The sequence below is a fragment of the Lucilia cuprina genome, chromosome 5 (genome assembly GCF_022045245.1).
Source record: "Lucilia cuprina isolate Lc7/37 chromosome 5, ASM2204524v1, whole genome shotgun sequence".
Lineage (NCBI taxonomy): Eukaryota > Metazoa > Arthropoda > Insecta > Diptera > Calliphoridae > Lucilia > Lucilia cuprina.
The window spans coordinates 16,785,838-16,808,991 of record NC_060953.1 but is presented as its reverse complement, the minus strand read 5'-3'; the positions used below and the strand labels follow the sequence as shown (position 1 = coordinate 16,808,991).

The 23,154-nt window shown below is 32.7% G+C and overlaps 1 protein-coding gene across 2 annotated transcripts in view; it reads left to right on the top strand.

The window, feature by feature from the left end:
- LOC111689150 (COMM domain-containing protein 4) overlaps positions 1-23,154 on the top strand; it is a 63,923-nt gene that overhangs the window by 2,508 nt on the left and 38,261 nt on the right. For both annotated transcript variants that reach the window (XR_006940910.1, XR_006940911.1), the window contains exon 2: positions 4,629-4,784. The gene's annotated coding sequence lies outside the window, so the exon portion shown is untranslated. The remainder of the gene's footprint in view (positions 1-4,628; positions 4,785-23,154) is intronic.

Here is a 23,154-nt window from a genome sequence, read left to right as displayed (position 1 = left end):
AGATACATTTTCAAATGTTTGCTGGGTTTTTAAATACTTACATGGATATAAATATATTGATGTTTTTGAGTGTAGCTAGAGCTAGAGATGTAGATTTTACTTCATTTAAATGCCGGTATTTTACAGTCGTCTTCTCTTATTTCTTTTCATCCATTTTTTCTGTATTCTGTTTTCTTTAATTATATATCTTCATTGTTAAATCTTACTATATATTTTCTATAGATTTTCATTAAGACGTGAATGCATTTTTATTATTTTAAATTTAAATATGTTTGCCGTTTCACTATATATACTGTCTGCCCTTTACAGTAAAAATAATTCAGTCTACAACTGATGATTGAGCCATAGTCGTAGTGATTACAAAATGTTGTAGTAATATTGATGGATGTTTTATTTGAGGTATCTCTGTCTATACATATCTATATATAAAGTGTGAGAGATGCATATTGTATCTAATTAAGCGGTAGCATAGACAAAAAAAAATCTCATTAATTACAGTTGACGACATGGTCACCATCTTGTCACGTACACAATGTCTTTAAGAGACATATCTCTTCCGAAATTAAATTATATAGTAGAAATTTTATTTGAATACAAATTGTGACATTTGATCAAATTATCTACAAATCTTAAGACTATGTAACAGCATCGAATTTATCGCGAAATATTAACTTCCAAAATGTTTCAGTCTCTTCGTGGACGCTGAAAGTACCTTAACCAGGACAAAACCTGCGTGTGCAGTCAAGTACTGCAAGGAATGACGACTTTATATCCTCGTCAGATTAGATATCACCTCTTTTCCTACGGAGATTTATTAAATTTCTTAAACGTTAACAATATTTTTGTTTATTTCGGAGTTTCAAGAAGTGTAATTATGATTATTCAGATACCTAGATAAGCTCTAATCGGGTAATCGTTCTTTGATAACACATAACCACAGTCTCTTCGTGGACGCAGAAAGAACCTCAACCAGTATTTGATTACAGGACAAAACCTGCGTGTTCGAGTCGATAGCATCAAATTACTTAATTAATTGTTCACTGGTTAGACCCTGACTCAAGTACTGCAAGGAATGACGAGTATATAGCCTCGACAGATTATATAAACTGATAGCAGCCCATTTCCTCCTGAATTTGATAAAATTTCAGATACGTAAATAATATTTTTGTCTGTTATACAGTTTACTGTTTTTCGGAAATTTTAAGAAGTGCGAATTTGATTATTCAGACACCTAGTTTAGCTCTAATCAGGAATCGAGCTTGAATTTTGATAACCTGGCAGATTTGGAGATTTTAAATTTCGAATAGCTCTTACTAATCGTCAGGACTATGGACTAGTTCTATTTTTTTAATTAAGTCTAATACTTGAATATAATTAAATATAATTGGACCCTTTTCTTGAACTCAAATTCCGGATTGTAGCTGTCTTCATAGTTTTCACTTTCACCTTATTCACCCAGAATGATTTTAGGCGATTGTGCCCATCTAACGATTTACATGTCAAGTCCCAGTATAAGATTTGTGTTAGATCTATCTGGAATTGAATATCTCTTACTAGACCAGGCGCGGGTCCTCGGTGGCAAATTGTCACCGATTTACATGTAAATTCCCAGTTCCCTGTACTTTTCAGGTTGGAGATTATTTACCTTATACACTCTAATTGTTTAAAATGATCAAGCACCTCATCTACTGCGAACATCCAATATCTTATGAGAGTCATGTTATTGATCTAGTTAAACTTCGTTTCCAAGGCGTTTGCATTTGATTTTACCACCATCACTAATAATCACCGCATCTTCTGTATTCATCAGATTCTACTTATCTAATGCAGTTGTTACCGTAAAACTGTGTGTCGAGTCATAATGCATACCGCAAAAATTGTGATCCTACTATCCTATTTTGCCCCCGCTTTTAAATCTCTCACGATTATGTCCGACTGATCTAGTTTAAATTTGATGCTGAACTTAACTTACCAACTGAAAAATGTTGTTTATGACTTTTTTATTTAACCTTATGGGCTGATGACGCCCCTTACACGAGTATACAAGTAATATGTGGCCTCAGGACTATGGAACTGTTCGGTTTTATTTGTTGCATATTTATAGTAAGGTGTTTCTATAGAAAATTTTAATAATATAAAAAACCAACAACAAGAAGTCTTTATGGACCTAAAACCATAAAACATTACTTTTCGGAATCAGCTGCTTCGATGGACATGGGCGTGGTCTCGGAGTAAGTGGATTTATGTTACAACTCTGCTGTAGATAATGTCCCAGCAGACGAAGAAGATGCTCTACTGGCGACTGCGCCTAAAACGCAAGCATCAAGGTCTGATGATTCTAAATCCACTAAATCCGTCTAAACTTTGTGGAGCTGCCCGCAAACGCTTTAAGCTTTACATTCCATCCATAAGGCACGTAAACTATCCCTAAAACCAATGAGATAAGTTCGCACTGATATTCCAAGGAACAGAGGCGGATGCCTCAACACTGGAAAAGCCTAACCCTCCTAAACGACATACAAGCCATAATGCAACTGATTCCTCGGTAGCCACAGGCACTATCACAACAACAACTGGCATCGTCTTAGAATGTACTTAGAATCCACAATTAACATATATACTTTTAGGGGTATACGAACGATAATTATGTGACGAAATCGGCATACCACCCATAATTTCTGATAGTGGGTATAAGAGTTGGGAGATTTTGATCCTAAATCCACTATCAAAATACGGATGATGTTTAAAATTGTATTAAAACAGATTACATTATATTACTCCTTGGAATCAGCTGCTTCGGTGGACATGGACGTAGCCTCGGATTAATGTTCTAACTCTGTCGAAGATAATGTCTCTACAGATGAAGAAGATGCTCTACTGGTGTCTGCGCCTAAAACGCAACCGTCAAGGTCTGATGTTCCTAAATCCACTACCCATGCACTCAGTAAAGATCTAAGGTCTAAACTTTGTGGAGCTGCCTGTATACGCTTCATGCTTTATATTAAAACGATGAGATTCGCACTAATTACGCGAAATCCATATTCCAAGGAAAAGAGATAGATGTGATGGATCCACACCAAAGTAGGCTAACCCTCCTAAACGACATACAGGCCCTACTGCAACTGGTTCCTCAGCAGCCATAGGCACTATCACTACAGCAACTGGCATCGTCTTAGAATCGAATAAGAATCCAGAAGAATCATATATAGTTTTAGAAGTCTACGAAAAATAATTTTATGTGTTACAAATGAAATGACAAAATCAGTATACCACCGATTATATCTGATGCTGGGTATAACAATTGCAAGATTTTGATCCATAAGAATTACGGATGATGTTTATAATCGTATTAAAACACATGTAGTGTAGGTTAACGGATGTTGGATTTTTCTATTTTTGGCAGCAAACTGATTAATATTTAAAGGGGGTGTTACGGTCAATTAACGATGTTAACTCATAGCAGGGGGTGTTCCTTTAAGTTAAAACAAAATCATGAATTAAACTCTATGCAGACCGACCTAAAACTATACATACATATTAACAACATATTGTAGTATGTATTAGGGAAATTTAAAAATTTTGTTTTTCTTCATTAATTATAATTAATCCTATATATTGGCTTTTCGTCAATTCATTCATTAAAATATTTTGGTTTTTTTGAAACGTTTGGTTTGTGTGAAACGTATTATAATACGAGTATTTATTTATTTTTGGAAACCTTAGTAATAAATATAGAAAACAACAATATTTTCATGATAATTTATCATAACTGATCGTAAACTATAATTGACACTTAATACCTTCAATTGGGTAAGTGTCACATACACTACGCCTTTTTTCTTTCTTTCTTTCTTTCTTTCTTTCTTTCTTTCTTCAGCTCTGTTGGAAACTTTCTTTTTATGGTAAAAATCTACACGCTACGAAACAAAACACTCACTCATGGTTTAATTGTTTATTTACACTTAGAGAAATTTGAAAATTATAATTACCAGGAATTGAATGTTTTGTTTTGAAGTTTTGACGACTACACCCATGTTTGAAATTTATAGTTTGTATTTAAATTAAGTGTTAATTTTAAATAAACATCTCAAAAATGTTTAAATATTTAAAAGTAATGCTTGGTTAGTAATAAATTGTTAATGCAAACATATTTTTTATTTATACAAATATTAGTTAAAACACCTCAATATGTAGTATTTAATAAAAGATCATTTCAATCATTTGTTTTTTTTTTCAAAATGATTAAGCTATCTTTAGTTTATACTCGGAGTTGTTTAATCAATGTCATATTTTCTCAAAGTGTACATTAGTTATTCGTGTGTAAATGTATGCATTCATGCATTTCTATATCAATTCCACTTTTAAAACATATTTTTTTTCTTTATATGTATATGTATATAAAATTGTCATTAGACCCAACACCAACATACATACCTTCACACATATACGAAACAGTGTGTTGCATTAGATTTTTGAGGTATGACTGTGAATGAGTTTTTTCGTATTAAAAATTTTAGTACAGTGTCAGTCAAAATTATGTTTTTAAATAACTACCATATTTCTACAGCATACATTTTTTACCACGGTATATCTCTAAAAAATCTTTAAAATATTTGTGTACTTAATAGATTTTGCCAAAAACATCTCGGATGAAGGATGTATTCGATGTGGACTTCAAGCAACATTAGCATTTTTCAATACGGGTAAAGGTTCTGACTTGAAATGATACCAACAACAGCATTATAACTAAATACACGAATGAAGGAATAAAACTAATGTAAGAGGTAAGTTAAATTTTTACTCAGATATCGACTACTAAAATAACAGCTAACTAGAGCAGAAAGGGGGAAATTGAAAAAATATGCATCACAGATTCATACTGTTTTAAGATCAAGACTCTCTGATGCGAAATATGTTAGAAAGGAGGAGGGTCCAATCATCCACGAAGGAAAAATAATTTAGAATTTATATTTTATATTAACTAGACAGAGACTATACTAGACTATAGACTAGACTATAGACTAGACTATAGACTAGACTATAGACTAGACTATAGACTAGACTATAGACTAGACTATAGACTAGACTATAGACTAGACTATAGACTAGACTATAGACTAGACTATAGACTAGACTATAGACTAGACTATAGACTAGACTATAGACTAGACTATAGACTAGACTATAGACTAGACTATAGACTAGACTATAGACTAGACTATAGACTATACTAGACTATAGTCTAGACTATAGTATAGACTATATTCTAGTCTATAGTATAGTTTATAGTCTAGTCTATAGTCTAGTCTATAGTCTAGTCTATATTCTAGTCTATAGTCAAGTTTATAGTCGAGTCTATATTTCAGTCTATATTCTAGTCTATAGTCTAGTCTATAGCCTAGTCTATAGTCTAGTCTATAATCTAGTATATAGTCTAATATATAGTCTGGTCTATAGATTAGTCTTAAGTCTATAAATTAGCAAACATTAACTTTTTGTGTTTTGACCCACACTGTAGGTACGTAGTGTATACGTATGTATTTGTGTGGGTTTATTTAAATGTTAAAGAAACAGTGTTGTGTATAAATGTGGAAGAAGTAAAAAAAACATTCAATTGTGGTGTTAACAAACAACAGTATTTTGGGTTTTAATAATAAAAAATAATTATAATGAAAATGCAGGAAAAAACAGCAACAACAATAAAAACTAGAAAAAAATATGTTGATAAATCATTTTTAAGGTTCTGTGCTTAGTACCTATTTATGCCTATTGCATGTTTAATGAGTGTATTGAACTGTATTGTATTCATACGTCTTCTAGTTAAACGACCGAGTGCTGCAGGTAATCAAATATTAAATGTTTGGCCTATTTCTATTGTATTGTTGTTGATAATAATGACTTTTTGAACTGTAGTATAGATTTTATGGTTTGACAGAAAAGTGACAAGAGTTTTTTTTTTTTGATTTTTTACTTTACGTACTGTTTATTTATTAGGAAATTGAAAAATACATATTTTAGAAAAAAGTGTGAAGAGGCTGTAGATGACTAAGTGTAAATTTTGATTTACGATTTGAATTTCCTACAATCACAAAATTACTAGAACTGTTTAGAAATGACTTTCTTTCCAACCCGTTTATATTTATTATCTTGATTTAAAACCAGAAATCTGTTGATAATGAATATAAGAAAATATTTTCAGCAATTCTTTTACTTGTCGATTCTGCTTTGGATACTAAAATTACAAATTCTTCAATAATTATTGCAAACGTTTCTGTACTTTATAACAACTGCAACTAAAAAGTTGCAAATAATAAAATTTGTGCAACAACAAGTGCAGCAGCAGACACCAAAATAAAAAAAAACAAAGTAGGAAAGTATAGTCGAGCATAACCGACCATATAATGCCCTACACCATGAGTATAGTTTTAAAATGTTTATTATTTTTTTAAAGAAACTTTTACGTTGAATATTACCATAATTCCAAAATATTTAAGCAATTTATTGATAAAAAAACTAAAATTTCTAAATGAGGCTTTATAGAGATCAAATATGGGCCGATCCTCGGGAAATTTGGGAAAGGATATATTTTTAAATAACAGTTAGTTTTGTTGAGTTTCATTGCGATACAAATGGTTACAAGTCAATTTTATACATTTAAGACATTTTTTGAAGGGGAGTTTGTAAGGAGGCTAGTGTCAAATAAGGGCCGATCCTTATAAGAATCTACAGTGTCAACCGATTTTCAATAGGCTTTGTCCCTGTGCCAAAAAACATGCTTGGTCCAAATTTCATTAAATTATCTTAAAAATTGCGGCCTGTACCCTGCGTACAAGGTTTACATGGACAGCCAGCCAGCCGGACAGACGGACGGACCGACATGTCTTAATCGCTTCAAAAAATGATTCTGAATCGATCGGTATACTTTAAGGTGGGTATTGGACCAATATTTTTGTATGTTACAAACATCAACACAAATTTATAATACCCTCCCCACTATAGTGGTGTAGGGTATAAACATAGATTGGACCTGAACAACAACTAGTGGCAAGAAATAAATCAAGGAAGTTTACGCGCAACATTCCCCCTTTTGATAACTTTAGATTGTTTTTTTTTTGTATATTCAACAACATTATGAAAAAATTTACAAAAAAAGCAAAAAAAAACCGGCAGCTATACAACTCAAGTACTCGTACATCATGTGTGTATTTTCAACGAATGTGTTGCAAGTTGTATTACAAAAAAATATATAAAAATGTTTTGCTGCTTGTAGTCATTTTATGTGCATCTTGATAAATATTTTCGATTTTTTTCCGTCGTCAGTTCTTTTTTCTTCTTATAAATCCTATGAGTTCTCTATATATGTAAGTATTTAGTTGTGTACGTATGTATGTGTGTAACTAGTACAAATATGCAGTAGATACATTTTTACATGTTCACCCGTTGCAGATACCACTGCCAGCATCCAAACCTCCAGCCATAGGTTTCTTACGTTTCGTACATTTGAATTAAAAAAATCGGCTGGCTGATCTTTTTCGCCTGCTCTCTCTCTTACATTTCTTTACATGTACACATGTATGTATGTTTTCAGTCTATGTGGAGATCAAATATTTTTTCCAGATTGTTGTATTATGTCTTTTTTTTGTCATCGTTCTTTTTTGTTGTTGTTGTTTTTCTTTAGCCGGTTAACCGGCTTTTCTAGGACTGCCACTTAAAGTATTTTTTTATTCAAACTCATTGAATATACCGGGTCTCTAAATCATGCTCAAAGATTCATAATGTAAAATACTTACATACATACAAATGTATGTTTATAATATGTAAGTTACGTAGGCTGTTTTGAAATTTTTGAGATAATGAAAGTGGCTTTATGGACTATGAAAGTGATTCTCGAACTTACACGATTGTATATCAGTTATAGATATAATCTCAAACTCTCTCACTCACTGTGCTTCAAGTCCCTTATTCTGAAGCTTACTAAGTGTCAAAACTGATATATTCTCTATTCTGAACGGACTCAAACTCTCTCACTTTAGCTTAAATATCGATCTCGTCCAGAGGGACGCTTGCGATCGTTGTGTTTAGTAACTCCTCAAAGGAAGTTTGCAAGGCTAGTACCAACGCTGTTGTTCAGACTATAGTTTGAACTTTAGCTTATTATCTAGACTATAATATTGTCTGGACTATAGTCTATAGTCTTCACTATAAACTGCACAATAGACCATAGTCTGAAATATAGACTGAACTATAGACTAAAGACTGAACTATACTTAACTATAGACCACAGTCTGGACTATAGGCTATAATCTGGACAGTCAGAACTATAGGCTATAGTCAGAACTATAGATTATAGTTCTGGACTACAGAATAAAGTCGTGTTTATAGACTGTTGTCAGGACTATAGGCTTAAGTCTTATTTTTAGACTATAGTCTGGAATATAGGCTTTCGCCTGAGCTTTAAACATGACTTTAGACTACAGTCTGGACTATAGACTATAGTTTGGACTATAGACTTAAGTCTGGACTATAGATTAAAATATAAACTATATTCTGGACTGTAAACTTGACTGTACTATAGTCTGGACTATAGACCACAGTCAGTACTATAGTTCACTGTCTCAACGATAGACTATAGTCTGGACAATAGACTATAGCCAGCACTATAGACTGGACTATAGAATATATTCTGGGATATAGACTATAGTCTTGATTCTAGACTTTAGTCTGGATTACATAGAATTATAGACTATTGTCTGGATTGTAGAATACAGTTTGGACTATAAACTTGACTATAGACTTTAGAACAGATTGTGTACTATAGACTATAGTCTGGACTATAGACTAGACTTTATGCTGTAGTCTGGGCTATAAACTTTACTATAGATTACAGTGTATTCCATAGTCTATTGTCTGGATTATAGACCACAGTCTGTAATGTATTTCACAGTCTTGACAATAGACTATAGTCTAGACTATAGACTATATTCTAGACTATAGACTATAGTCTGTTATAGGCTATAGTCTGGATTATAGCCTATAGTCAGGAATTCATAATACAATCTGGACTATAGACTACAGTCTGGACTTTAGACTATAGTCTGGACTTTAGACTATAGTCTGGACTATAATCTCGACTATAGACCATAGTCTTGACTATAGACTACAGTCTGTACTATAGTCTGGACTATAGACCACAGTATGTACTATAGTCTACAGTCTGTACTATAGACTGGACGATATACTATAGTCTAGACTAATGTAGTCTGGACAATAGACTATAGTCTGAACTATAGTCAGGACTTTAGACTATATACTACAGTCTGGACTATAGACTTCAGTATGGACTATAAAATGTAGCTATACAGACTATAGTCCATACTACAGACTATAGTCTGGACTATAACATGACTATAGACTACAGTCTGTACTATAGGCTATAGTCTGGACTATAGACCACAGTATGTACTATAGTCTACAGTCTGAACTATAGACTGGACTATATACTATAGTCTAGACTAATGTAGTCTGCACAATAGACTATAGTCTGAACTATAGTCAGGAATTTAGACTATATACTACAGTCTGGACTATAGACTTCAGTATGGACTATAAAATGTAGCTATAGTCTAGCTATAGTCTGGATTAAATACTATAGCCTAGACTATAGCCGGAATTATGGCTATGTTCTGAAACATAGGTTATAGACTATAATCTGGTCTGTAGACTATAGTCTGGACTATAGAATATAGCCTGGACTAGAAATTGGATTCTAGACTATAGCCTGATCTAAATAACTTATCATGCTGTACTGGTATACACCGTAAAAATATTTTCAAACAAGCCACGTTTAACTTGGAGTGATTGTAAAACATTCTCTTTGCGTGAAGAAGATGATGACTACGTCATTCAACGATCACTTGAAAATCGAGTGCATTTAAGAAAAGTGGTCACATTTCTAAGGAATTCATGTTGAAAAGCTCTTGTAAAGTACTTGTAGTGAAAAATATTATTATTGTTATTACAAAAAAAAATGCAAACTAAATCAAAAGAACTGTTCATAATAAATATTTATGAGCATAAACCATTTTTTTTAATTATTCGAAATTGATGATGAATAGTTTTGTTTATCGTCTCAGGTATATGAAATAATTACCTCTAGAACCTGTATGTGAAATATCTTAAACTGAAATGCATAAATTGATCAAGAGTGTTTGGAGAAAGTTTGTAAAAAGGAAGTAATTTTATTTATCTGAATAGTGTTCACTACTAAAAGTCTCATTCAAAACTAGAAACTTGCAACTGGAAATTTCTATGAATGGCAATGAGCTTTTTTCACAAAAGATGATAAGAATTATTTTAATCTCCTTGTGGCAGTTATAAGTTGTAATTTCAAAAAGTTTCCATATTTAAAAATAGTTATTAATCTGTCCTCAGTTTAACTCTCAATTGAAGGTTCAGAACTTGTTACGCCTTTGACATATTAAAGAAAGATTTTGATCCTAGTGCCAAATATGTAAACAGAAAGAATAATCATTTCAGAAATTATTGTTCTTCAATAACACTCTGGTATTAGTCTGATTCATCGTTTCACTTTTCATTTGCTAATTTCACATAAGTCCATAAAACTATTTAATCGTTTTATCTCAACCTCATTCACGTTTCGTATCGTATATTCAACCTGCAATATTTATCAATTCTTAAGAGAACTATCGATAGTAGTGAATACATTGTCGTTTAAAGATGATTATCAGTCTATGCAATATATTTTTTTTAAACACTTACTTATGGTTATGAAAATAAATAAATCGCTATGTTATCTATAATAATAAAATATTTATTTTGTTTTAAATGATAAACTTAATGCAATTTAAACATTACTATTCGTATATAAAATATACTTGCATTTAAAATTAAAACAGAAAAATAATGGGTCATTGAAACTAAATGTTACTTTTCACCTTGAAATACAAAATTTTTCGAATTTCGCTCTATTAAGGACTTTATTGTCATTTTGTTTGAAGGTAATCTATCTCCGCGATACATGAAATGTTGTTTTAAACAAATATTATCTGTGGATAAGTATATTCATAGATCACTAAAATTTAAACCTTCTGCGATCGGTGAATATCGATCGTGGGGAGGATGATCAGTGAACGAATTTTATAGACCAGACTACAAACTAGACCATAGATTAGACTATAGATTATACTATAGACTAGACTATAGACTTGACCATAGATTAGATTATAGACTAGAATATAGATTAGACTATAGACTAAACTATAGAATGAATTATAGACTAGACTATACTATATAAAAGACTATAGACAAGACTATAGAATAGAACATATACTAGACTATAAACTAGACTATAGACTAGACTATAGTCTAGATTATAGACTACTCTATAGTCTAGATTATAGACTAGACTACAGACTAAACTATAGTCTAGATTATAGACTATACTACAGACTAGACTATAGACTAGAACATAGATTAGACTATAGACTAAACTATAGAATGAATTATAGACTATACTCTATAATAGATTATAGACAAGAGTATAGAATAGAACATAGAGTAGACTATAGACTAGACTATAGACTAGACTATAGACTAGACTATAGACTAGAATATAGACTAGACTATAGACTAGACTATAGACTAGACTATAGACTAGACTATAGACTAGACTATAGACTAGACTATAGACTAGACTATAGACTAGACTATAGACTAGACTATAGACTAGACTATAGACTAGACTATAGATTAGATTATAGATTAGACTATTGCCATATGTTACCCAAAGAAATTATCTGTTTGCTTCTGCAGAAGTTAAAAGGATTATGAAACCATATAAAGCCTTTAATTTCCTTAAAGATCTCTCAACATCGGTATACTTGGTAGGCCATATACTCTACGAGCTATAAAAATTTTAGTTTCCCATATAGGATTACATCCAGTTATTTAATATTATCAAAAAAAAGGGTTTAAAATGATCTGTTTTAAATTTTCCTTACATTAATAATTCCAATAAATTGTTACTATGTGTTATTAATAAAATCATAATTATGTACAATTAAACTTTACTGAATGATTTCATGTCCCTGATAAAAGTTTCCTAACCTTATATAATAGTGATTCCTTGGAATGTAAAAAACGCATTTTTTTCAAAAACAATTAAAATAAAAACTATAACAATTTAAAATTTTCCATTCACACTCATTAGGTTTAATATAGAATTAAAAAAAAAAAAACATAATAAAAATAATATTGAAAAAAGAACTGGCAAATTATAAATAAATTATAGCATGTTATAACAACCATCATAAATTAATAATATTATATTGATTATTTATATATATATAAACACAAGAATCAGCAAAGTCTTTATAATAGATTGATCGTTAAATAATCTCAATATATGTACTCCTCCGATCGTAAAAATCTAATCTTTTGAATACTGACTGTCGTAATGAGCGTATTATAACATCTTCTTCATGTTTAACCCAAACGACCATATAACCATTACAATGCGTGTATTAAAAGAAAACATCTATCGCCAGAATCAATCGATCGATCGACTGGTCAATTTACTTGATCACGTTCTGATCTAGTGCTATATGCTTTTGATACGTTTCACTTTCAGAGAACACTTTTTTTTATAAATAAATGTAAACAAAACAAAACGTTTTCAGCAAAATAATAAAAAAATTATTTTTATGAGTTTAAATGTTTATTTTTAATATATTTTTTATAAAAATACAAACGAGTATTTATTGCAATTTATACATTTTTTTCTATAATAGTATAAACACCTCGAAATCTAGTAAAGTCTCGGTCGTTCATTAGTTATATTTATTTGTTGCTGATAATAAGAAATAATCGATTATATTTAATAAAAAAACATTTCAGTATTTTATGGCAAAGGTATAATATAGTTGATCGGATCACACTATCGCTAGTGATGATAGATAACCTGTTTTGTTTTTTTTTCAATTGCAACAATTTGCAAAATATAAACATTTCTTGTGACCTTTAACCCTTTTGTTGAAAAGTAAAATATTTTTGTTATTTACAAATTTTATAGTGGAAAATTCAACTATTATAGTTCGAAATTCAAATTGTCATTGTCAATCAAAGTCTACTTTTAAATTTTAATTCGCAATTGTGAATCTATTTTCCAAAACAAATTTTTATCAATTCGAAAGATAAGGTTATATGGAAACCCATTTAGCCAGAACACTAGAAGGTCACCTAGGTAATTCATATAGTTCCTATTTTATACCACAGTACGAAATCCTGCGTACTGCTGATACATATCAGTCCATTCTCGGTATCAATCACTACCATTACGAGTATGCCGAAGGATCCTCCACCTGCGGCTAGAACAGTAAAGAGTATTGATAAGTTAGGTGCTGTTGTCAAACTGTGAATCATTTTGGATAGAAAAGTCAAACTCATATCATACTTTACCAACACAGTTGGCTTTCATTGGCTCCTATCGGATTAGAGGCCCTCACACCTTTAAATTGTGTGTCGATAAATAAAGACTACCACTTTGAAGAAACGTCGGAAACTCCGTCTAATGATCTTGATCTACGATCCGTCTGAAAAGGAAACAGCCAACTTAGGTTAGGTTGTCACAGGTGGAAGTATGTCCTGTAAGAAGAGAAAAGGAGATACACAGTAAAAGGAGAGAAAAAGGGGAGTTAGAAAAAGAGGAGAGGAGTCAAGAAAGGACAACAAGAGAAGTGGTAAACGGACAGAATACTTGTCGTAGAAACGTGTCCCAGCAGTTCGACGGGACAGTCCCGAACTGACTACTTAACCTACCACTTGTGGTGGCCCCTAGCCACCTGACTACCTAGGTGACCAACCATTTTAACATGTACTTGTCCTACGAGGAAGTCAATCGTCACTCTACACCCTACAAAAAGACAGTAAAGAGACGATTGCCTCCGCTCTCGCTTACAAAGGGGACACTAAAGTAACGACTGTCTTCATTCTAGTTTACAAAGAGTTTATTTGTGACGAAAGACCAAAAACATAATCATTTCTCCAAAAGATGGGTTAAATAACTACTTTCGGAAGTACAAAAAAGAGAACAACTTTTAAGAGTATAATCTCTTAGCCAGTTCAACGATATTTCCGAATTCCTTAATCAAAATGCCACCACCAACCCTTTTCGACTTTTTGGATCTAGTAGAAACAATTGTTCTACTGAAAACTTTAGCGGAGCTATCTTCGCCAGCTTTATAAATGAAAGATCTCAAAACATTGCTTAATATTCCTTTAATCGAAACACATATATAAAATATGATCCAAAGCCGATTACATAACACGTCATCAATGTATACTAGATATGTTGGACGATTATACACATACACCAGACGTTCATATAGGGAACTGTAAGATATTTATAACAGATTGCTTTTAAAGCGAATCATTTGAGCAAATTTTCCGGGAATCTATTGTTCTTCTTAAATTGAGACACAAACCGGGGAAATTTATATTGAAAACCCGGAAGACGAGTTATTCTACATACTCTCTACATGTAAAGTCGGCGTGGCTGAGTTGAAAATCCTTGGCCATAGTTCGTTGAACTCTGAGTCGTTCTGGTGCGAAGAACCGGATGACATTCACTAGCCTCTCTATGTCCTCCGAGCACTCCACTGCAATCGGCAACAAGATATGAAGTAGAAACATGGTACTCAAGTCTCCAGTCGACAGCACTTGGGGAACGTTGTTTACTACCTACCAAACAATTGGACGGTTAGTGTTGGATAAATCTATCAAAACGCAGACCATAGAACAGTAACGAGCTGCATTCAAATGACGTCTGAAGAACACCTACATGACGAGCAGAGATACAAGCCGATGCAAAATACTCGGCGGCGGTGGCGCAACCATTTTAGGTCGGCGGCGGCTTATTATAGAAAATATCGGCTATAGCGGCTAAATTGTCGGCTCAATTTACCTTTTTCTTCAGAAATTGATCTTATAAGCGTTTATATTATATTAAAAAATCTCTGTATAATAGTCTGTTATATAGAAACCTGTCTCTGCATAAGTTTTTTCTTCAGAAAATGCACATTTATAGTAACTTTTTTAATATTAGCACAATATTGAGTGGCAAATTTTTTCAATTGGCAATAAGAATTTAAAATAGTGGCAACTCCGTTCAAATTGGTGAAATTATTTTCCGAAATACAAGTACGATTCCAATCTTTATCAGCGGCTACGTTTAAGCCGGCTTAGCTTTTAAGTCGAAAGAAGACGGCGGTGGCGCGGCTTGCAAAATATTACCGGCGTCCAGCCGCAGCCGATTTGAGCCATTTTGGCTTATATCTCTGATGGCGAGACGAAGATGCTTTCAGTCAGTGAATATCATGCTGCCAAAGCAGTTTCTACTGGGTTTGTGTTTAAAACTGCGCCAAAAGATCATATAAGACTTTGAGAGAACCATAACCGAATACAACTTCCAATGGTAAGCTAAGTATAATATGAATGCCAGGCCACTAGGAGATCATCTCATTGCCGAGGAATATACTTGCTTTAAAGTAAAGGAAACTTTTGGATAGTAAACCTGACGCATATAACAAAGTGTGATGAAATGACTCCTAAATTAAAAAAAACATCAGTTAAAATGATGTAAGGGTAAGTAGGATCTCAAAGTCCATTGTGACGTTAAGTCTTATCATAAAATATGTCAGCGTTTAGTAAGAAGATACGTATTCTTAGTGTACACTCAGTTTTAGGAGCAAAACTTAACAAATGGATTTAGAGATCTCTGTCAAGAATCATGGAATCAATGTGATCCTCCTTTTAATCTTACCTAACCAAGGGAGGGTTTCTAATGGTCGACGACACTCAGTTTTAGGAGTAAAATTTGACAAATGGATTCCGAAACCTCTAACAAGAATCTAGTAATCAATGTGATCCTCCTTTTAAGAGACTGGCGAAGTGTCGACGATATTCGAAATGCGAATTATTGAAATCATAAACTAGTTCCAAACAATAAGACTACACTACTTTAAACATCTGACATTGTTGTTTGCTTTTTTACATCATATGAGACAAATTGTTTAACTCATAATTTAAGTTTTTTTTAGCTTTTTGGGTGGGAAATTAAATGAATTAAACGAAACAAAAGAAGAAAAGTAAATTGATGTAGGCGTATAAGATATACATTGACAAGAAGTTTTAACAAATACTTTTGTAGATATAATACCACAATCTTATCTTGTTAAAAACTGTTAATGTTTAGTTTTCATGTTGTGTGTATTTTTTCAGTTTTTAAAAAAGAAAATTTTTATAAAAAATTATACAAATATCGATGTAAATACCTTGATATGAAAAAAAAATTTCATAAATTTCACATAAATCTCTTATAAAATGGAATTTGTACTCAAAAGTAGTTTGCTCGTATTCAAAAAAAAAGTGTGTATCATTCCTTTTGAATTTATTCTTTGTGGAAAACATTATTTTCACCACGATATCGGACATTTAGAATAGTGTTTAAATACCATTTAATTTATGATTTTGAAATTAATCCAATTTGTATATAAAAAGCAAATCTAACAAAATAAAACGTCTTGTTGGGAAAAAATATATATATTTTTTTAAAATACTCCATGTGTATTCTTTTATATAAGTAAAACCAGTTCCGCTTCAATCTGTAAAGAGTATCGGGAAATAAAAAGTTTTATAATTTTTTTCGATTTTCCCAGTTTTCTGAACATGTCATCGATTTTAGATTAGATAGTTTATCATTATTGCAAGACTTATTTCCCCAGATTCCTGAATATATCATCGATTTTAAATTTCAATTGAACATTAGTTTTAAATATAAACTTTTTGATCTTCTATCTACTTGTACACTGAAATGTTTCCACAAGTCTCGTTAGGCTTTTCGACTTATATTCATTAAGATTTCTATGATATTCATTTGAATTAACTGTGGTCTGCTGTACCCACTTAAGAAGAGCTTTTACGGATCAAAGTTTATTATTGGCCAGATCCTCTAAAAATTGTTCTTAGTAAGGTTTCGAAAATTGTCTAATTAGTTTGAAACTTACGAAACTATAAAAAATTATTGTTAGATTGTTGTTGTTGCTGAGGTTGACATCCCTTGATCGAATAATTCGGATCATTCCGGTACGTTGAACTGGCTGTCGGGGAACTATTCCCTATAACAATTGTGTTTGTGCCTCTGCAAATATATTCATAAAATACTACTTTTGTGGTAAAGCCGGAGAGTTGATGAACATGTTAATAGTGGTGTATAGTATATACCCTTGTTTCTGCACCTTGGCGTTCGATATTGATAACTATGTTGAGTGGAGAAAACATATTGAGTAAGACCTGAGAGTTTAATTCACAGATCTTTAATCGTCGTAGGTTCTTGGAATAATGGTTTATCTATTTCACCTTTATTTTAGCTATCAAAGCGTTGTTAAACCTTTTTGCTCCATTTGGATGCGCTTAATCGGGGTTCTTTATAAAACTCTCTTCTTGCGTTCTTGGGATTTGAATTTTACGGATAGTATGATGGCTACTGATACATTGAGCTTTTCTTTGGTTCTTTGGTCTGCTGCATGGTCTTTTGGCAATACCCCCGTTTTCGCTCCATTTGGATGCGCTTTATCAGTGTCGTGTATTAAACTCTCTTTTTACGTTCTTAGTATTTGAATTTTACTGATAGTCTGTGATGGCTACTGAGACATTGAGCTTTTCATTTCCATTTTCAGCGCTTAAATTGGTATGTTTCTAATTTCTGAAAAAAACCCGCTGCATAGTCTTTTGGCAACTCACTCCTCCCCTGGAGCATATTTCTTTGATATATATTGGTAAAGATGTGCTGCCAGTACCTCTTGCCTGACTTCAAACTGGTGATGTCACTTCACTCTTCGGCTAGTACTTGGTATGATTTGACATGGGGAGCCAGAGCAACACATAATCTGGTACAACAAGTAGGCAGTTGCCTACTTGTTCGTTAATACCATAATCGTTAATTTATGAGCAATTTTCCGTCATGGTTTCAAACACTATGGTTGAGCGACATATAAGACATATAGGTCATAGATGATTAGATTGCTCTAGGGCTATGTCGCTCAAACACACTACTGAGATGGTTTTTGTAGTTAGATTGTAATTGCTTATGACACTCATTCTTCAAAAGGACTACTATAGCAAGAGATTAGATAGCTCGAGCACTTGAGCAAAGTGCGCGTATAAGATACACAATGGGTCGGTGGTGAGTCGTTGCAAAAGCTCACCAGTGGTTGAAAAAGACCATCGTAAATTAAGAGCGCTAAGGCTGGTGTTCAGGTAAAGCACTTTGACATTCTTATCTTCTGACTAGTTGGTGATTACAACTATACTAACTGCATGGCCTTCTCTGCAGATGACAACAAACAGTGTCAGAAGGCCTGTCGATTTTGAATAAAATTTTAAGAATCCATTCTATAAAGGCATTTCCGTTGCATGTTTTTCTCATGACAGCCATTTCGAAAATTTGGCAATGAAATTAACTTAAAAATTGAAAAACATTCAAAGAAATATGTTATTCAATTTTTAAGTTAATTTCATAAAAAACATTTACTTTGGCACTCACAGTGCCAAATGCTTTTAAAAACTGCAGACAATTATCAAAACATGTTAGTTTTTTTTTCTAATAAAATTATTTCCATTTGCCCACTCATTTCTTTAAGTGTAAAATAATCAAAAACTACAGTCTGGCGCCTAATGTGAGTGTTCGTACATAAATATTTTTTTCTATGAAATTATTTAAATTTTCTGCTAGACAGATTTTTAAATATGTACTTTCTTTTACCAGACATTAGACTGTAATCTTTTTGAAATATTTTTATTTTGATAAATTGTTCATTTTATGTTAATTAATCTCATTTTTACATAATAGAAACTGAAAGAACGCAAAAAAATGTATTATTAGCACAACCAGACAAATTTGCTAATTCTCAACAGATTTCAAATGATTCTTACATCAGACAATTTATAGTAGAGAAAAAAAAAACAAAACAATTTTATAAAAATAATACAAATTGTTGTTATATACGTTTGTTTTGAAAATAAAAAAAATATTTTCTGTTTTTTTGCGAAAAAAAAGAAAATTATATTTACCCCAAGGACGTCACTGGTAACACTACAGGCACAGTGGAACGCACGAAAAAACATTAATAAACATAATTCGAATAAAGCAAAGCTATTATCTTAACTATTTAAGACTTCGTCAACTAAGATCGACAAGATCTTTTTCTGCAAAAGATCTCAAGCCGTACTCTTCATATTTTTAACTCATTGATATCATCATTGAATCGATCTAGTATTAACATGTGACACTGAGGTTCTGGTTAGAATCTATCGTAATGTAGTAGTTATATAGTAGTTATTTCATTCAACAATATCTAAAACTGTGCTTTAGCTCATTGATTATCGTCTCTCTTCGATCTATTCAAGAGCTTTTTTAGTTGGTTATCATAATCGATCTAACATGCGACACTGTGGTTCTCATTAGTGTCTATATGTGTGGAGCTGATTTTCGCAATTGTTGTATTCAGTAGGTCCGTTTATGACAGGTATATTATTATTTATTTTCTATATTTATTTGTCCAAGATCTTTCTTTGTTTGTCCCTCACTTGGCATTCTCCACATTCAGCAACTGGGAGGGTTCTTTAGATCTTCATTGGTTTGTTCATAGAGCCTCTCAAACTCACTTGACATTACACGCATTCAGCAACTTGGTGGATCTGGACTCGGTAAAACCACCAAACACTGTGTAGAGATTTGCCTTCATTACTACTCCCCAATTTTGCCTTAGCTTCAGAAATCTGGAAACGAAGCCTAAGTCCGATTCGTTAATGGTGAAAATTAGACATTATATTGTTCGTTGTGAATGATGGACCGGTCATTCTTATAAATTTTGAGGATTTTAAAGCTATGAACAACTCAACATCTTCTGCGCTTTGTGGTCATTTTCGATAACCTAATTAGTGCCCTTGTTCACATTGAATTTTCTGGTCGAATATGTTTAAGGCTTCTCCAGCATTTCAGAATTTTAGGGATATTTGCTGAGGAGAACGTTAGAGATTTCGTTCTGACATTTAACTTTTCTCAGAGCCCAGAGAAAGCTGCAGCATTCCTATTAGCGAGTGTTTCAAAAGAAGCTCTACTCTGTTGCTACAGTTTAAATAAAACTACTTATTGACAAAGATCCTTGTGAGAATCCTTAAACTGCTCTTATTCAGTACTATTAGAATCGTGTTAGTCTGTACAGGAAGGGCTTTAATATGTTGCAATCAATTCTGTTATACCATGACTGATTAATGATGTTATGGAGTTTTTCAAATATTAACTTATAATAGTGACAGAAGGGAATATCCCTATCATCCCTTTGATTTCCCCCTCCTAAAACTATCATCTATTCTAAGCTTTCAATCGGTATACAGATAAGTGATATTTTTGGCTAAAATTAATGACATCTGGCAATCATGCGACTCTGTATTATCTGTTCAAAAATGGAATGGAAGGGATGAGGGATACTTCCCACCAAGTTTTTTAGGGAGCTTGGTGAGATGCCAACCTTATCAACATCACGCCCATGCTGAACTCGCAGCTCTCTATTGGTCGTTTGCCCTTTGTAGCGATTGCGTGTTCCACTATCTTATTGTTCACCAGATCATCAACCTTTCTCTGTTGTTCTATTGGAATTTTGCCTGTCGGATTACCGGCATCGTAAACTGCATAGCAGAGATCGGAGTCTTCTTCTGGCAACTTTGGCGTAAAATGGCTGCTCTTTTCCCATCTTTTCTCGCTTTTCAGGGCTTCTTTTGAGATACCCGAACCTCCGAGGTTAATTTCGCCGACGTGGTCGTCCGGGAATATTTTTCTTGGCGTTGTCAACCTTACTTTAAGAACACTGACTTGAGGTTCCTTTGAGTGAAGTATTACTTGGCTTCGACTATGTATTAGAAGACGGGAAGCTCTTTTTTTCTTAGATTTATTCTCTGTTGTCAACTTTTTGGGAGACCTGATCCTCTTCGCCTCAGATCTTGTGAGAGAGTCCGATTTTTCCTTTGGAGTGTCGTTTGATTGACTAACTCTGATTTTCTAAAGCATTTTTTTCAATTTCCTCCTCTATGCTCCAAATAGTCTTTTGTTAGTAATAGGTAGTTTAGCTATGCTATCACTCATCTATTTCACCATTTGCTCTACTTCATCCTTTTTGGGATTTGCTATTATGGAGTTGTTAAAGGCTGAGGTATCTTAGAGCTTTCTCCGAGTACACCCTTCTTTGTTACAACTATGTTTTTGCCAATGGCATACTGTACACTTGTCGCATTGTCCGCCACGGAGGCCTAGGTACCCACCTCCGTTGTAGTATTTTGCTCACGATTGCATGATGACGACGACACGTGACTCGCGAGTTGATCAACACTTGCCGCCGGTACTGGGTTATTTAGGCCCTGCACCGTTTCCTAGGGATCAAACTATAATAATAGTGACAGATGGGTGATTTCCCTCTCCTGACACTATCATCTATGTCATGGTTTCAATCGGTATACCTTGTAAGTGAAATTTTTGGCTACAACTTATGACATGCCGATGATGCGACTCAGTCTTATGGTTTCAAAGAAGCCAATCGTTGGACTTGATTTTAATCAATTTTTTCTTTGAAGTACTGGTTGGTTATTCCGGGATATATTCGATTATTATAATTTTAATTTGGAAGATTTTGTGAAAGTTATAATTAACATTTTAATTAATATGCCATATATTTCAGATCTTTATATCTAAGAGTTTCAAATTAAATTTTATAAATTAAAAAAAAAAAACAAAAGTAATTTAGCATGTTTGACGTTAGGTAAACATGTCAATAAATTATTTTTCAAAAACACATTTCTCAAACCAAAATACAGATCTTTATTTCGTTGGTTGTCAACCCAACTTTTTCTCTCACTGTATATGTAGAAAATTTGATAAATGGTTCTACTGTGGCCTTTTATCTCTTTAAAAAAAACCAATAGAAACAATTTAATAGATCAAACCACCACATACTTGTGTTGATAACATATGTTCAATAGATACGATGCTTACATACATACATATGTACATCTAATTTTAATAAGTCCCACCATCAGCACTTACACATTGTCAACAGAAACACACATATACTCGTACATGCATACATAGCTACTCGCCTCACATAAAGTCGTACGAACGTACTACCTCTGTATAAAAACCTAAATACAGACTCAACTGACCGACCGACAGACAGACAGACAAACACCCAGATTCATATGAACGGGTATGTACGATTGTGCAAAATGTATTAATTTGTCTAGATTTCAAAACGAGTAGCAAGTAGCAGCATATTAATGCTGATCACGCAGTGATCAGGTGTTCTAGGTCAGTTACGGAGCTGATTTTGACGGGTGTACGCGCGGCGTTTGGTAGCGTTTTTCTATTCGAACATTAAAAAACTTATTTTCATATAATAAATATTTTAAGAGAATTTCAAATTGACAATAATAATAAAAATTTATGCTAATCGAAAACATGAATATGTTCGTCCAACGGGGGTTTTATTTTTAGATTTTTAGATTTTTTTTGGAAATGAATCAGGTTATTTTATTTCAAAAAATATACATATGTTGCGTTTACACTAACAGCAAAATATAGTTTATTGAATTGTTTGTTAAATTTTAGTGATTTTCCACAAAAAAAGCACAAAAAATTTTTGTTTTGCAAAATTTTCGAAAATTTCCAGAACATCATAATTTTTCCACCCTTTAGGGAATAAACTTACATAAATTGTGAATCCTTATAAATAGCTAAAATTTTGCCTATCTGACTGTTTATTCATATTTGTTACAATTTTGTAAAGATCTTTGGGATCCAAATCTTCAAAATATCTATAATTAATCACAAATTTTTCCATTGAACATCAGTGAAAATGGTTCCCAAAATATTAAAAAGAAATGTCAAAACGTTATTCATGCTAGACTTCATAGTGTACCCTAAAAAAGTATCCCAGCAAACATTTACATTGAAAAGTAATAAGAGCAAAAATCCGCTTTCACTTCTTCTTTATTCGCATTTTAACTCATTTCTTTAACATGGTAATGACT